The 13399-nt window shown below is 39.0% G+C and overlaps 2 long non-coding RNA genes across 2 annotated transcripts; both read left to right on the forward strand.

Annotated features, from left to right (window-relative positions):
- The first annotated feature begins 3707 nt into the window (after positions 1-3707).
- Positions 3708-6251, forward strand: LOC149496192 (uncharacterized). The gene is made up of 3 exons (XR_016321049.1): positions 3708-4082; positions 4162-4221; positions 6076-6251. It is a non-coding gene; the product is annotated as an uncharacterized LOC149496192 (long non-coding RNA).
- Positions 6252-10627: 4376 nt separating this feature from the next.
- LOC149496193 (uncharacterized) lies at positions 10628-13109 on the forward strand. The gene is made up of 3 exons (XR_016320976.1): positions 10628-11201; positions 11332-11401; positions 12911-13109. It is a non-coding gene; the product is annotated as an uncharacterized LOC149496193 (long non-coding RNA).
- The last annotated feature ends 290 nt before the right edge of the window (positions 13110-13399 follow it).

Below are 13399 nucleotides of genomic sequence, written 5' to 3' on the forward strand. Positions count from 1 at the left end.
TCTTTCTAGGGTTTTTGCATTCATTCGCATTTCTCTCTTCTCACCTCATTCTACCCATACTACCCTTCGGTACTGGTGTTAAGTTTAATGGTGGATCTAGCCTAAACCATGCGATTTAGGTGCATCCATCCGAGAATTAACATTACTACCAACCGCAAGCCTAGTACCTTAAAGGTGCGTCAAAAGGAGTAGGCCCAACAAAGCCCGAATCCTGTTTGCGGAACCCAGACTTTGTTAAGCCAAATAAGACTAAAGCTAATGCATATAGTTAAAAACCGTAGTTACTTCCCCTAAGGAAATACCCGGTTCTATTTGTTGTTGCTATGCCGCATTCATTTCCGAGAGTTGATATCGTCAATCTCAAAACCCCCTGTTGGTTGTCGAGATTAGACCAATTCCTAGGAAACAGATGTCGGAATTTATACCAATGGAATCCGTGTGTGGGAGAAATAAGGTTGGAAGGCATGCATTTCCCAACTCTCGTTCCCCTGTTTGTTATAAATTGTACATATGTTATGACATTCATGCACCACGTAACATTTTTCTTTTTCAACCATGCATTAATAAGAGCTAATGTTCGGTATGGATATTTGACCTTAGTCTCGAGACTGGACCTTAAATTCGTTTTGAATAATATTATACATTAACTTATAGTGAATCAATACCCCAAAAGAAAAGGGAGATATAAGGGGGTTGCGATTCCTTTGTATCTTTACATTTCTCGCATTATCTGAAAATAAGTGAGAGATTACAGAATGTTGTAACAAAATAAAATGAAAATCCTGCTTGGGGCCATATGTCCCAAGGCAAAAAGTAAGGATACAACAAAATAATAAATAACAAAAATAAAATCCCGCTCGAAAATTCTTTCATTCCGAGGCAAAAGTTAGGGATTCGAGAGAAAATAGTTGATCGTAAATCCAAAAGGAACGGTCGACGACAGATAATGCCTGAAATGTTTAAATATAAAATAAGTTATTGACGTGTTATTCATACCGAATTTTTGGTCCAGTCATTGAAATCGAGATCTTACTTCCATGCTGGTTTTAGCGCATTAGAAATGCATTTCTCATCCTATGTGCTTTCATTTTCACATGCATACATGCAGGACCTACTTTAACTCAGACATTTTTTGTTCGAATTGATCCTTCCCGGGAAATTGCTTCGAGAGCTTGGAATCGACGTCCTGGTCAGCGTCTAGTCAGAATATCCCCAATCCCCGAGTTTATTCCGGTCAGTTCAGTGAGCTATTCAAGTTCATCAGATTCAGAGCCCGATTCAGATCCAGTAGAAATGGCAGATGATATAGGGGATGAGCCCAGATTTTCTCAAGCTCAGATAAGAACCATTGCTCAGATTGTGGCTGCAGCTCTCGCCCAAGATAGGGCTCAAAACCAAGCTACTCCCGCTTCAAGCAGTCAGCCAGCGGTAGAAGAAAGGCAAATTCTAGAACCTGTGTTAGACAACCGGGCTTCTGTGGGAAATAGTGTTCCTGTTGAGAATGATGTAATCAAACAACTTGCGGAGCTGAAAGACAAAATCGAGAAAATGTCTGTGGTGAAGGAAAAAGATCCGGTCACCAATTTTCATATAACTGAGTATGTTTTGCACCCGACCAGTTCCACCTCATTCAAAACATTCAAGCATACCACATTTGAAGGAGACAATGATCCCCGTTCTCACTTGTCTGAATTTCTCCGAGTCTCTCAGATGAACCGGTACAATGAGGAAGATGTTTTGCGAGCATTCCTGCAAACATTACATAAGGACTATCGGAGGTGGTACGATGGCCTAGATAAGGAGATTCAGAAGAATTGGATCAAACTACAGACCGCTTTTCTCAAACATTTCAAGACCGATGAGAGCGATGAATTTGGTTTGCATGATTTGGAGGGTTTAAGACAAGGGAAGGATGAAAGCTTTTTTGACTACTACAGGAGATGGAGGACAAAGCTGTATAGAGTTCAGACAAGGCCAAAAGACAAAGAGTTGATCAGAATCTTCAGTAGGAGCTTGTTGCCCTTCTTCAAGGAAAGGATGTTAACCCAGCCTCTCACTGATTTTGCTTTAGTTCAAAGCGCTGGTTTGAACATTGAGGTGTTGTACAAGGAAGAAAAGAAGAGGAATAGAGGGTTTGGCAACTACCGGACTTCTTATGGTAACAGAAATGCCGGAAGTAGTAATCAGAACCAGTCGGGGAACAGTAATACAGTGGGGGCAGTTAATGAAAGAGCCAGAAGAGAGTTTACTGATTTAGGAAGACCCTTAAGTACAGTGCTAAGATCGTGTATCAAGAATGGAGTGCTGTCAAAGCTACCAGTCGACCCGACTAAGCCCATGCGAGGGATATATATGGACCGAAACTGTGATTACCATCAGTGCAAGGGACATTCGACTGACCATTGTTTCAAATTAAGGCACGATATTCAAGATCTGATTGACAGCGGGAAAATTACCAAGCCTTCGGAGAAGAACAAGCCCAACACTAAGAACAACCCGCTTCCCCAATATCAGTACAACTATCCGCCCTGTAAGACTCAGTCGGGTGGATCGGTCAATGCGATCGGGAGTGGATTACCGGAAGAAGTGGTATTGGCGGAAGCCGAATGGGAGGAGCGGATGTGCGCAATGTTGAACATATGGGATGACTGCAGTAGTGATGAGGAAGGGAAAATGCCCGTAAAGATAGAAATTGAGAAAAGCATCACGGTGAAGGTGGGTGATGTGCTAGAAGATGAGGATGAGCAACTCCAGCTTGCAATTCAAAAGAGCTTAGCCGACCAAGAAGAACAATGGTATTATAGCAGTGAGGAGGACGTGAATGAGGTAGGCGTCCAGAGCTTAACCCGCAGTGGGCGAGTATACAATCCCGAGAGCAGTGTGCAGGCTAAGGGAAAAGAGATTGCTGCTGATGGAACAAAGAAGAAAGTAATAGAGAAAGGCAGAGAGGAGCCAAAAGAGAAAAAGAAAGAGGAAGAGATAGTGAAAGGGCACAAGAAGACTGTCGAGGTTGGAGAAAGCAGTCAGAATAAGATACCTAGTGGGGAGACCGCCAGTTCGATACTGAGTCAATTGCAAAGAACAAGAGCAAATATTTCAATATGGGACTTGCTGATAGCATCTAAGGAGCATAGAGAAGCTTTACTTGAAGCCATGACTTTTGTCAAAATATCGGCTCGGATTCAAAGTATTGATATGATCAACGTGCTATAGCGAAGAATAGGCGAGGTCACTTTCTTTGACTCGGACCTCCCACCGGAAGGAAGAAACCACTGTAAACCATTGTACATCCAGATCGCCGTCAATGGACGTGATACCCGGAACGTGATGGTGGATAACGGATTAGCACTGTGCGTATGCCCGTTGAAGATGCTATCTAAGTTTAAAATCGAAGAATCAGAACTTGAGCCATCAAATATGGTCGTCAAAGCTTATGACAACACCATGAGGAATGCAAAAGGAAGTTTTAAAGCGAAGATATCCACAGGGGCCGTGGAAAGCTAGGTAGACGTGGTTGTGCTTGACATCTTAGCCAACTATGCTCTTTTATTGGGAAGACCCTGGCTCCATCCTTTAGGTGCAGTTCCGTCCACTCTGCACAGAAAAGTAAAAATTCCATGGGGTACTGATGTGGTGACAGTCAACGCGTAAGAGGATCTGTGTAACGTCCCATTTTCTATTGAATCGAGTTGATGCTTAGAGTCGAGTCGGGCTGATCTAAAACCCGGTTCGAGCCATTAGAGTCTAGAGTGGGCTAGAATGAAATAAGGAGAAGAAGTGGACTTACTTGAAGGAAACAAAAAGATCAAAGTATAAGGATTAGGACTTACTTGCACAAAAAGATAAAGTTGAGGTATTGAGTTGTACCATTTTGACACTTGAGGTACCATTTGGTAATTTTCACATAAAAATCAATGATATTCTAGAGACTACCCGTGAGTTCCATTTCATTTTCATTTCTTCATCCTTATCTTCATCTTCTTCCTCTACTTTCCTCTTCCACTTTCCTTTCTCCATCACTTTTAATGGTAGTGAAGATTTTAATGGGATTCAAGCATTAATTCAACTTCTATTATATCCAAGTAAGTAAACCTTCTTGAATTTCATACTTGAATCATTTGGTGATATTTTTAGATGATTCATAAGAATTCTTATGTATAGGAGAGGTGATCTCAAGGTAGAAGGAAGCTAAGAAGAAGATTCCAAGCTTGTTGAGTGAAGGTGTGCTATCTCCTTTAGTTTAATTCATTTCCTTGCATGATAATTTGTGTGATGTATTGAAATGAGGAGATATGTTGCTTAATATTGAGTAAGAAGACTGAAAATGGTGAAAAAGCATGAGATGAAATGAATAAATGAAGTAGATATTGAGTTCATGCTGAAACAAGTTTTGCTGGAAAAGTTACCAGTAACTTCACCTTGATTTTTACCCCATTTAACGATGGAATTAGGAAATGTCATAGAAGAGTTATTTGTTCCTCTATGTGTTAGCTTTACATGGGTGTTTGAATCACCTAAATCGGAGCTGTATATTGAGAGATATGACCAAAAGAGTACAGACTGTGCAGGCTGGAAAACACGTCGCGCGCTCGCGAATTTCATTTGCGCGCTCGCGAATTGTGTCTGGAAACTCTCTGACTCTCATTTGCACTTCTCGCACTCGCGACTTTGCATGGCGTGCTCGTGAATTGTGTTCTGATGCTCTTTTGGACTTCATTTTCAATGCAATTGTATTCCTTTGCTCAACTTGTATGCCTCCAATCATTTTAAAACAAAAAGACAACATTAGAACATGCATCAAAACAACATGCAAGCATGCAAATGATGTGAAATGAGGTAAACACAACTTGTAATTGTATTCTATGCAATTGTGAAATGATGTGAAATGGTGTGTGAAGTTATGAATTCTATGCAATTGTATTCCTTTTCTCAACTTGTATGTCTTCAATCATTTTAAAGCAAAAAGACAACATGAACATATGTATAAACACAAAATGCAAGCATGCAAATGGTGTGAAACTAACATGACACAAGTTGCCCGCTTGGCGAGGCTATCAGCATACAGGTAAGCAGTAAATTTTATGAAATGATGAAGCAGTTAATTTTATGACACAAGCAAGTGAAAATAACATGACACAAGCATGCAAATTATGACACAGTTACTATGCATTTGTTTTATCTATTGACATACCAACATTATGCTCCATTGAGGTTAGGTAGAAACCATGTAGATAAGGCTATGTCGCGACATAGAATAGCAGATCTGCGCCCCATACAGTTTGGTACTCCGGCTACAGGCCGTTGAGTGGATATGATTATATATGCCATAGCAGCCAAGCATACAGTTTCATACAGTTTTTCTTATCACTTCGGTTTCACTATAACCTTATGGAGCCATACAGATATCTTGACATAACATTGCATGAAGCATATAGTATACTAAACAGCAAGAAAGATCATCAAGGTAAAATGAAAGTATCATGATATGTGTGCTTACATTCCACATGTGAGTACATGTTTATTTCTACATATCTATGTGCTTATATGTTTCTTTATTCATTGTGATATTCACTGAGTTTAATTAAAGTTGCAGAATTCATACAGCATAAAGAACATCAGGTAAGATCATGAAAGTATAATGCTATATATGCTTACAAGTTTATTTATTGAATCTTTAACAGTCATGAGATGTTATTAATCATAACTTGAAAGTGCATAAGTCATACAGCATAATGAATAGCAAGTAAGACAATGAACATATACTGTTATGTATTCTTACATGTTTATTGATTTCATTCATACAACGCAATGAACAGCAGGTAAGATCATGATAGTATCATAATGTGTGATTAAAGGAGTTATGAGATAATTAGAACTAAATTATTTATGGTGTGAATTAGAAGTTTATTCTTTGCTACAAAGATGCATTGATGTTGAAATTTACTGAATCTATGATTTTCAATGCTATTATGCAAATTTGTATTTTAAGTTAGTTGCCATCACACTTTGTTAAGTATGTGAATTGTGAGCACCACTGAGTTTTATACTCAGCGCGTCGATTTTTATCACGCGTAGGTTGAAGATCGTGGTTGCTACTTGAAGACTTGAAGAGTACTATCAAAGCAGAAGTGATTAATTTGGGAGTAGTAGATTGAGAGTTATATAATTAAGAATTATGGCATGTATTAAGATTTATGGCATGTATAATTATTACATTTGTTAGAGCTATGTGATTGTAAATATAAGTGAAGCATGTAATTATTTTGGTATAAGTAGTTGGAGATAAGAATAATACTTATGAAATGATTGAAGATGAAATATTTTACTATAGTTGGTATGATTAGGTCCTGAAGACTTGATATAGATCATGAATGCACTTAATTGCTGGCTATTACATGCTATTGAGGATTGATACAGTTATGACTATATATATATAAAGTGTTATTGTGTTATGATGATTAGTTGGAGATATTGAAAGTTTGGAGTTTAATTGGGAATATTTTGTATTCATAGTTAGCATACAGGATGATATCAGCATGACAGGACATGAGTTCAACCAGATTGTAGCGTCTCGGCTCGGTTCATTCGGGTTAACGGGTGGACCGGGAAGGGATGTTACAATCTGAGTGTGGCAACGGTAGAAGGCTTAGAGTTAGAGGTATCGTTATCGGGTTTTCAGGTGCCAGTAATTGATGCGCCCACCACCAAGAGCAAGAGTGCAGTGAATAGAATGAGTCCTTTTTCAAGGAAGATGATGAAGAAGATGCATTGGCAGTATGGCAAAGGTTTAGGTCGGGAGCTGCAAGGAAGGTTTGAACCTCTCTCATCGGCATTTGGACAGCAAGACAAGCGCGGATTGGGATATTCTGAAAATAGAAAGAAGGAAATGTATGAGATTCGGTCTCCGGTCAGAGGGTCAAATTTGAATCATATCTTTTTTGTTCCACAAGCCGAAGGAGAATTTCAGAGTAGGGGGAAGACCTATCCCGACTTGGAGATATTTATGACTGATTATGAGGAGAGGCTAATCAAGTCGCCCGAACCTTCCTTGGAATAGCTGGTGGATGGAACTGAGTTTATGATGTGTATGACAGAAGCAGGCACCGAATCTGAATGGTCAAAGAAGATATCTGAGTTTGAAGACTTTTTGGGGATTAGGGATGAAGCTTCCAAGCTGGTGCAAGAGCAGAAGGCCAAGGCACAGATCCTCCAGTCGGTTCTAGCTGCTGAAGATGCCGAAGAGGCGGTGAGGAAGGTATTGAAGATGAAGCTGGTGCAAGAGAAAGTGGAAGCTACCTCGGAAGAAGAAGAAGATGCAGATCCCGATGAAGTAATCCAGGCAATAAAGAACACTTGTAATGAATGTATTGAACAGGCAATTAATCCTGTATTTTGTTTTTCTGATGCTTGTTTTGAGAACACTATAGATGGTTTTCCTCTTTTATTTCTATCAATGGAAGTGAACTTTGAATACTTGTTTTCTTGTTTTCCTGATTGTCACGTTCATGGCATTGATTATACCACACGTATATTTGACATAAATGCATTGCACCATTTGCATTTAACTTAAGCACCACTGAAGATCCTAAAATAATCGAAATCGGATCAGACTTTAAACCTGAGCTTAGACAGGATCTTTAAGAATGCATTAGAAAAAATTCAGAGGTATTTGCATGGAGCTATGCGGACATGCCAGGGATCGACAGGTCAATAGTAGAGCACTTCATTCCTACTGATCCGAGTGTTAAGCCAGTAAAGCAGAAAAGGAGAAGGGTCAGACCAGAGTGGCAGGATAAGATCAAAGCTGAAGTCCAGAAACAGTTGGATGCAGGATTCTTAGAAGTAATTCACTATCCGGAATGGTTGGCAAATATAGTTCCAGTGCTGAAGAAAGACGGGAGGATAAGGGTCTGCGTTGACTACAGGGACCTGAATAAAGCCTCGCCTAAAGATGACTTTCCACTTCCGCACATAGATGTTTTGATCGACAGTGCTGCCGGAATGGGATGTTATTCTATCATGGACGGATTCTCCGGATACAACCAAATAATGATGGCCTTAGTGGACAAGCACAAGACGGCCTTCACCACGGATTTCGGAACCTTTTGTTATAGAGTGATGCCATTTGGACTGAAGAACGCCGAGGCAACATACCAGAGGATGGCTACAACGTTATTTCATGATATGATCCATAAAAGGGTTAGAAGTATATGTAGATGACATGGTGATCATGACAAAAACACAGGAAGAACACGCAGAGATGTTGGAAAAGTTCTTTGCACGGGTCAAACAGTACAACTTGAGACTCAATCCCAAGAAGTGCATATTCGGAGTAACAAAAGGGAAGTTGTTAGGTTTTGTTGTGGGACCTAACGGGATTGAGGTTGACCCCGACAAAATAAAAGCCATTCAGGATATAGAACCGCCAAGAACAGAACGTCAGGTGAGAAGCTTCTTGGGTAAAATTCAGTACATCAGCAGGTTTATTTCGAGGTTATCCATCACCTGTGCTCCAATTTTCAAGCTACTGAAGAAAAATCAGCCAGTCAAGTGGAATGAGGATTGCCAAAAAGCCTTTGACCATATAAAGAAATACTTGATGAATCCACCGGTGCTCAGTTCACCAAGACCAAGAGAACCTCTGATCTTATATCTATCTGTAGAAGATGCAGGAGTTGGAGCAATATTGGTACAGCCGGACATCGCTGGAGTGGAAAAGGCCATTTACTATATTAGCAAGAAACTACTGCCTATAGAGGATAAGTAAAACTTGGTGGAGAAAACGTGTATGGCAGTAGTGTGGTCAATAAAGAAGTTGCGGCCTTACTTTGATTCCTTCAAGGTCACTTTTGTCTCCAAAATTGATCCTCTGAAGTATTTGTAGAGAACGCCTACTCTAGAGGGACGGTTGTCTAAGTGGTTAATTCAAATGTCTAGTGTGGATGCAGAGTTTGTAACGAAGAAAACGGTCAAAGGTCGGGCTGTAGTAGAATTCCTGGCAGAGAATCCAATTACAAGTGATGAACCTTGGGAATTGGAGTTTCCAGATGAGCACTTACTATGTATCGAAACAGGGGCTTGGAAATTGTACTTTGATGGATTAGCCAATAGAAACGGAGCCGGAGCTGGTATTGTAATTGAAGCACCTAATGGCGAGGTTACCACGATGTGCAAGAGACTGTTGTTCCCGGTCACTAACAACATGGCTGAGTATGAAGCATGCATCATGGGAATGGAAGCTCTCCTTGCATCCGGTGCTAAGGAGGTCGAGGTAATAGGATATTCCTTATTGGTTATTGAACATGCTAACGAGAGATGGAAGGTAGAGGAAGAAAGACTGAAACCCTATGTCGAGTACTTGTTGAAGAAGGCAGCACTATTCGACAAGATCACTTTCACTCACATAGGAAGAACCTATAACGGAATTCCAGATGCCTTGGCAAACTTAGCATCGGCTTGGCAAGATTTGAGTAAAGTTCCGAAGAAGCCATTTATCATTACCACAGCCAATATCCCGTGCTATAAAGAACATTTTGTAAACCAGGTAGAGTCGGAGGAAGAACCATGGTTTACGGATATTCTGAGGTATATGAAAGACGGTACTTTTTCTGATGATGCTACAAAAGAAGACCGCGCAGTGCTCAGAAAAATGGCTTTGAATTATGTTCTAGCCGATGGTGAACTCTATAGAAGAGCTTGGGATGGGATGTTGCTGAGATGCGTGAGTAAGAAAGAGGGAGAAGACATAATGAGGAAGGTGCATGAAGGAATTTGCAGTACTCATCTAAGTGGTATGAGCCTAGCAAGGAAAATCATGAGGCAGGGTTATTTCTGGATGCAGATGGAAGGTGACTGTGTTCAGTATGTACGTCATTGCAAAGCTTGCCAATATCATGACAATAAAAGCCACTTACCTGCTGTTGAACTCCATCCGACAACTCCTTCTTAGCCTTTTTCTGCATGGGGTATAGACGTGATCGGCAAAATCTCGCCAGCAGCATCGAACGGCCATCAGTATATATTGGTTGCAGTTGACTACTTCTCTAGATGGATTGAGGCTCAATCTTACAAAATCTTAATCGCCAAACATGTTGCTAGATTCATTGAACAGAACATTTTCTGTCGCTATGGTGTTCCCCATCACATAGTTACAGATAATGGTTCTCATTTTCAAGCAGATGTTGGCCAATTGCTTTATAGATATGAGGTTGAGCATCACCATTCTTCTCCTTATCGCCCTCAGGCTAATGGCGCAGTAGAAGCTGCGAATAAGGAGATCAAAAGAATCCTGTCGAAGATGTGTGAAAGGTACAAAAGCTGGGCTAAGAAACTTCCTTTTGCACTCTGGGGGCATCGCACTACATTCAAATCAGTAAATGGGGCCTCTCCTTTTGAACTTGTATACGAAATGGAGGCAGTGTTACCGATAGAGCTCGAAAAGAAGTCTCTCAGGGTTTTGGTAGAAGCTGGTCTGACCGAAGAAGAATGGGTCAAGAAGAGGTATGAAGATTTGGCGCTCTTAGACGGAAAAAGACTGAATGCTCGTGTAACGCCCTATTTTTTTCTGTGTTGAAATAGTAGTTTATCTGTCTGTGAATAGTACTATCGGTCCGGGAGTCGGTATTATTTTGGTCTAGAAAAATTATTATATATAGGTAATAGGTTCTATCACATTTTTGGAGCATGCATGCATGGTTTTTATGGGTAGAAAGTAAGTAATGAATATTTTTGGAGAATTTTAGAGAATTAGTGCGTAGTGACTTAAGGTGTGATATTAATGAAGGAAATTAGAGGCAATAGTTGTGTGGATGAAATTTGAAATGGTGTTAGATTAATTAAGGAACTTCAAAGAATTATTTTTATGGAGTAAATTTGAGAATTTTGTTGTGTTACATAATATTTTGAAGGAATTTAATTTGGAGAATATTTGTAGCCATTAGATTAGATTTACATTCAATCCTAGCCATCCAATTTTTATGGAGTAAATCATTATCTCCTCCATTAATTGGGCAACACTATCCTTCTTCTTCTTTTCCTACGTCTTCTTCTTCTTCTTCTTCTTCTTCTTCTTCAATTTTTCCTTAGTAAACACATCAAAATCACCCATACAACTTGAGTTAATTAAGACATATTAGAGATTGAAGCTAGAGAAGTAATATTTGGTGACTAATTTCAAGGAATTTGGTGATTTTTCCTACTTGGTAAGTGATTTTAGGATAAGGTATTTATGTTGGGGTTTAGAGTTTTCTTTAGCATATACATGCTAAATCATGCTCCACTTCTTCTTTTGTTTGTGTTTTCTTTGTTTGATTTTGAGTGTCTTACATGTAGAGGGTGGAGAGCCTTCCACCAAGGATAAGGGCAAGACCAAAGCTTGAGCTTGTTAAAGCTTGGTTTGAAGGTTAGTGCAATTATACTTTCACTTGTTTAAGTTGTTTTTACATGGTTAGGCTTTTGAATGAATTTTGGGAATTTTGTATGTATTGGTTAACTTGCTGAATTCATGTTAGATATGTTCTGCCGTGAGATTAGAACTCATTTTCGACCCCTTTATACTCCCCATCTGTTTCTGACTTCTTCATGAAAGTTGCAGCTCTATTTCTTAGCTTTCCAAAACATATTTTTATGTCTAATTCCAGTACTTGTAGCTCAACTTATGATTTAAATACCAAAACTGGTTCTGTTATGGTGTCTTACCAGTATATCCGAAATCATTGTCCATTTTGACCACATAAATGGCCAAATAACGTCTTATGTTCTTCATAAAAGTTTTAGCTTTACTTCTTGTCTTTCCAACCCATCTTCTTGTGTCCAATTTGGCGATACATAGCTCAACTTATGGCTAAAACACCCAAACTGACTCTGTTGTGACAGGCTCCAGGTATTACTCAATTGAGTGCCCATTTTGACCACTATAATGACATTATTAGGTTCTGAGTTATTCATAAAAGTTGTTTCCCTGTGTCTTGAGAATTCTCTCGTTCTGGATTGGTTTCATTTGAGTGTTTGGTGAAGTAGGAATTCAAGAAACATTGGACTTGGTTCTGCTGAATCAGGTCTGATCTGTTGGTCTGTGTTCTGAGCTTTTGTTTGCTATCTTACTCTTTGCTCTGGGCTGTGGTCCCTTCTGAACATTTGTAGCATTTTGGCTTAGCTTTCTAATGAATCTAATTTCATTCAATTTGGAGACCCATAACTCAAATTATGTGTTAAAAACCCAGCAAAGGTCAAGTTTATAACAATGCTGAAAAGTTCTTGATTTATGTACTTTTATATTATATTAAGTATATATACATTTATAGTGTTTTGAGTAAAATATTTGAACTGATGAGTACTAAATGAAGAGGTTTTGATTAAGAATTATTGCTTTTGTGAAAGAATGCTTTTGATTTAGGCTCTACTATGCATGATTGAGACGTAGTATGATGAGATGGATTTTCTTATTGTGAAGCTATGATCATATGCTAGGGTTATCAACCCTTATAAATAGGCGGACGCGCTTATTTGTGTGATGGGGTGGTGCTTTCATAGGCCACGGTGGTGCTTTCATAGGCCACGATTGTGTGATTGGGGGTGGTGCTTTCATAGGCCACGGTGGTGCTTTCATAGGCCACGAGTATGTGATGGGGGTGGCGCTAACATAGGCCACGATCAAATCTGCTTATGTTCATTCTGTATGAGTATGAGCCTTAACGAAAAATGAAATTTTATTGTTGCTATAAAAGAATGAAGACATATTTGTATTTATAATCTTCTCATTGCTTTCAAAGTATTTGAATTAAATGAATGCGATTTCGGTATTTATATAGTTGAGTAATTTAAGTTTTGCCTTGGCTATTGTTAATTAAATTGTTGGTTATTTAGCACCACTGAGTCTTCCACTCAGCGCGTTGATTTTTATCACGCGCAGGTTAGGAGCGGAGGGTGTTCTTCAAGACCAGAGGACGAGCATCAGAGTAGATATCACATCTTGGGTAGGATATTTTGTAAATGGTGATTTTTGGCATGTATATAAATATTGTGTTGTGAACGTTGGATATAATAAGTTTGTCATGTATTAAGAGTTATGATTATTTAAAGAAATAACACCTTATTATATTTTTGGTGTATGATGATTAGAGATTCCTTGAAAAGAATGTGTTTCGAATATTATGCGTATATTGATGGATATTTAGAAGTGCTTGTAGTATGTTGTTGAATTGGAGGTTTGGGGGTTAAAAAAAAATTGGAAGTGTGTATATTTTCTTTGTGTGGCAAGTAAATTTTTAGGGGAAACTCTTGTGAAATTTTCGTAGGAATTTTCTTAAACATTATTTTTGTAAAAAAAATAAAAATTAATAATACAAAAAAACTGGTAATTACTTGCCTCCTTATGAAAATTTAACCACTTCTAATTTGT

This window comes from Jatropha curcas, chromosome 5 (assembly GCF_041381405.1).
Source record: "Jatropha curcas cultivar XTBG-Jc1 chromosome 5, XTBG_Jcur_1.0, whole genome shotgun sequence".
Classification (NCBI taxonomy): domain Eukaryota; kingdom Viridiplantae; phylum Streptophyta; class Magnoliopsida; order Malpighiales; family Euphorbiaceae; genus Jatropha; species Jatropha curcas.